Source organism: Fukomys damarensis, unplaced genomic scaffold (assembly GCF_012274545.1).
Source record: "Fukomys damarensis isolate Sample0158 unplaced genomic scaffold, DMR_v1.0_HiC HiC_scaffold_2, whole genome shotgun sequence".
Lineage (NCBI taxonomy): Eukaryota > Metazoa > Chordata > Mammalia > Rodentia > Bathyergidae > Fukomys > Fukomys damarensis.
Genome location: NW_022900914.1, coordinates 8,157,824 through 8,162,320, shown reverse-complemented (window position 1 = coordinate 8,162,320; position 4,497 = coordinate 8,157,824). Strand labels below are relative to the sequence as shown.

The following is a 4,497-nucleotide window of genomic DNA, read 5'->3' as shown; positions in this document are numbered from 1 at the left end:
TTTTTGGTACGGGATTGAACTTAGGTCTTTGCGCTTGCGAAGCAGGTGGCAGAGCCACTAAGCTAAATCCCCAGCCCCCGACCAATTGATTTTTGACAAAAGTCTTTTCATCAAATGGTACTAGAACAAATGGATGTTCATTGAGGAAAACATGAACTCAAAAGCAGACCACAGACCTAATCATAGATGCTACATTATAAACCTCCAGAAGAAAACATGCAACTTGGTTTAGGAACTTGGGTTACAACAACAACAATAAAAAGTATGAACCCTAAAAGATAAAATGGATAAGTGGAACTTTATTCAATATTTAAACTTTTGCTCTTCAGTAGATATTCCTCTGAAAAGACAAGACATGGACTGGGACAACACATTCACAAATCATGTATCTGATAAAGGGCTTATGAGCAAAATCTAAAGAGAATTCTTACAACTCAGTAAGACAGACAATGCAATAAATGTGAGAAAAGATTTAGAGACACTTCACAAAGAGGATTCAAATGGAAGGTAAGCATATGAAAAGAAGTTCAGGGAAAGATAGTCCGCTAAAAAGAGGCTCTCATTCACCATCAGGAATTCCAAAAGAGGTTCCAGTCAAGAATATTTTAGAGAAAGCAAGTCTTCGCTGTATGTAGACTGAAATTCTAGAAGGAATTTTATTACATTTCTCTTTAAGGAAAATAAACACACATATGACTACAGTTTCATAGAAGGCGAGGAAATATTTGCCCATATTTTAATTGTAGATCTTTTCATGAAGATCAATAAGAGCTGAGGAAACATCAGTGCATTTTAACTTTGTGATGCCATTTCTCTGGAGTGTCACAGCGGCACAGCCCAATTACACAGTTACATCAGGTGCTCTAACTGCACACCCAAGAGAATGCAAACATTACTCGTACATCCTGTAAGAGTCTTCCTGGTCACGGTCATGGTACGGTAACGGTAGTGGCCTCCTCTGTCTGCCACCCCAACCTTAGCATTACCTACGCCAGGCTCAGGATTCCCGTGCCCCTAGTCCTGAAGCCGAGAACTACGAGTACTGGTGGCTTGGGGAGGTACACGTGCCCGGGCTGACGTGACACTGAATCACTAGCAAGAAGGCAGTTCTCCTCTCAGGTGTCTTTCTGTTCTTCTGATTCCAAAAAGGAAGATGGTTCAGCTCGTGGGCGTGTTACCTCCTAATACCTAGCACTGCTGATCTCCTTCTTTAGCAGAGAGAAAAGCAAGGTCTGGTTTGTCACTGAAACTTAATAACATGAATTGGCTTTCACTGTATTTATTTTTCCAATGAATTTTTTCCACTTATTGCATTGATAATTTTTTAAAATTTTTAAGTAAAAAGATGAATCTATTTAAAGAAAAATATTAAGCAAAAAATCACATACAGTATGTTATAAAAAATAGGAAGTAGGTATATGCAAACAACTCCAGTTGGGAGACAGTGCTCTATACCAGGTGCTTTGTAGCCACATCTGGGTGCTATCACATGTCTTCTTTTTTTTAGTACTATTGGCTATGTAGTTCAGGCTGGTCTTAAACTCATGTTGTAGTCTAAACTGGCCTCACACTTGCAGTAATCCTCCTGCCTCAGCCTACTGAGTGTTCAGATTATAAGTGCACCACCACATCCAAATTACATGTTCTTTTCAAGTAACCCACTAAAACTGTAAAAACATTCTTAGCTCAAAGGGCCACACAAGACCTCCCCTGGCCTGGGTTTGCCACCTCCTCTGCCCTTGCTATCAGAGGCAGCAGTCATGACCCAAGTGCGGCTACTGAACACTTGATACATGGCTAAGATGGCTGAGGAACTGAGTTTTAAATTTTCTTAATTAGGGCCGGGGATTTAGCTCAGTGGTTCCAGCATCTGCCTCGTAAGTGCAAGGGCTTGAGTTCAATACCTGGTACCCAAAAATTTTCTTTCTTTATTAATTTTATGTTTGTTTGTTTGTTTTTTTTTGAGACAGGGTCTCACTATGTAGTTGAGACTGACCTGGAACTCACTATGTAGCCCCCCAGGTTGGTCTCGAACTCACAGTGATCCTCCTGCCTTAGCCTCCCGAGTGCTGGGATTACAGGTGTGCACCACCACGCCTGGTGGGGTGTTTTATTTTGTTGTTGTTTGTTTTTGTATTAATTTTAAATAAGCCTAAATAATTGCATGTGGCTAGTTAAGGCACTATGGTTAAGACACCATGCAGTGCAGCTCCAGCCAAAGATTAAAAAATGTACTATTAAATCTTAAGCTCAAAAAGACAAACATAAGTGAAGAGAAACTCCTTTCCAACCTTCTTGTTAACTCCCCCTGCCTTAAACTGTTACTAAGAATTGCCAATAAATAACATTTTGATGGCAAGCTCCTTGCCCCACTTGATAAAGCAGCATAACCTTAACATCAAAGCCTAATAATGACAGGATTGGAACAGTAAACCCCTGGACAAATCTCATGACCACAGATACAAAAGAAATAAAGTGATATAGAAAAGCAGGATATAGTGTATCAAAAGGACAACACATGTTGACTTGTTAGGGCTTATTCCATGAAACAAGGACAATTCATGGAATTTAGGGACATAATTCTTTACATTAACAAATCAACAAGAGCTGGGGTGGTGGTGCACACCTGTACTCCCAGCACTTGGGAGGCTGAGGCAGGAGGAACACTGTGAGTTTGAAACCAGCCTGGGCTACATAGTGAGTTCCAGGTCAGTCTCAACTACATAGTGAGACCCTGTCTCAAAAAACCAAAACCAAACCAAACCAACCAAACAAACAAACAAACAAAAAAACAAGAGAAAAGCTAAACAACTCCCCTCCAAAAAATGCTGAAAAGGTATTTGATGAAATGTCATTCCTTATTTTTAAAAAATCTAACAATAGAACAGAAAAAAACTGCTCAGTATAACAAGGACAAGTTCACAAACAAAGCAACAGCACAAGAATAAATACCATTCAAATGGATAAAATACTAATGTCATAGTCATTATAATTAGGGTTATAAAGCAAGAAAGAAGCCCCAGGCCATTATTAGACAATGTCTACAATTTACTAGAAAATGTGGATAGAAAGCTAAATTCTCATGATAGACACAAAAAAGAGACAAATTATGCTGATTGTATAGTTAGAAAAACCTTAAAATTTGTAAGAAATGGATTGTAAGATAAAAACAAAGAACTTTTTAATACTAGCCATCAGCTAGCAAGACATAGGAAAAAACGTTGTACTCACAATAGTGAAAAACGCTGTAAAATACCTGTGCAGAAGGAATAAAACGCTAGGGATGTCCAGAAGAGACCCCTCTGTACAGAGTATTTTCCCTGTTTTGCTCTTTTATGATTAGCAGTTGCGGAGTGGGGGAGGAGCAAAGGGAAGTGACGGCAAATGGGCTCCAGGTTTCTTTTTGGAGTGATGGAAATTTTCTAAAATTAGATTTTATGATGGTTACATAACTCCATAAATATCTAATCATCCATGAGTTTCACACTTAAGATGGGTGGCGAATGTTATAACCCTCCTTGTTAAATATTAAAATGCGCTACCTGAAACGACTGTACTTAAAAGTACACGATGTCAGCATACAAATGGACAAAGAAATGAGCGGAGCAAAAGAGGAGGCTTGGTCGATTTCGATTAAATCCAACCAAAGTGCTGTTTCAACTCAACGGGAGAAAATTATTTATGCGATAGATGAGGTTGGCTCAACTGGATATTCATCAGCAGGAAATTAAATTGGCTTCCTACCTTACAGCATGCACCACAACCTGTACTCTATCTGGAATTTACTTAAATACAAAATATAAAACAATAAAAATATTAGAATGATGTCCCAGGAAGCAGCACATACAACCAAGGAGTAGGAGACATTTTAACTCAGTCTGGAAACCCAGAAACCATGAAAGAAAAGACACATTGCTGGTAATATATATAATATATATTATATTATATATTATATATTATATATATTATATACACACACACACACACACACACACGCTAAATTGGTAAAGTAAAAGATGCCACAATAAGATCAACTGGTAGACCCTAAGTAGCCTGGGAAAACGTGCAGTTGTGTGTGCAGTGACAGCTGTGAGCTCTTCCGTGTTGGACAGAAAAACGCCAAGCAAGAGAAAGGGGGCGGGGGTTAGTAGGAAGCGGTCCACGGAGTCTACAAAACCAGCGCAACTCAGAAGGCGCCTAACCTCTGTAACAGTCAAGGACATGCAAATGGGAGCAGGAGGAGCGCTTGACATCCATCAGATAGCACGAATTCACGAGTCCTGACTCTGGCAGGCCAGCAGGGGTTGGAGGACAGCCTCAGACAGTGCAGAGGGAAAGGCGGGAAAAGGGAAGCATTACACCCTTCTAAAGAAGCCTGGGGCCGGGGATTTAGCTCCTGGTTGCAGCACCTGCCTTGCAAGTGGCAGGGTCCCAAGTTGGATCCCTGGTACAAACAAACAAATTTAAAAGGCCTGACTCCACTATTAAGACCTTATG

The 4,497-nt window shown here is 39.9% G+C and overlaps 1 protein-coding gene across 2 annotated transcripts in view; it reads right to left on the bottom strand.

Annotated features, from left to right (window-relative positions):
- Positions 1 to 3,332, bottom strand: part of Dpysl5 (dihydropyrimidinase like 5) — a 63,807-nt gene extending 60,475 nt beyond the window's left edge. Inside the window, exon 1 of one of the 2 annotated variants that reach the window (XM_010604808.3) lies at positions 3,257 to 3,332. The gene's annotated coding sequence lies outside the window, so the exon portion shown is untranslated. The other variant, XM_010604807.3, reaches the window with a different exon arrangement.
- Positions 3,333 to 4,497: the final 1,165 nt, after the last annotated feature.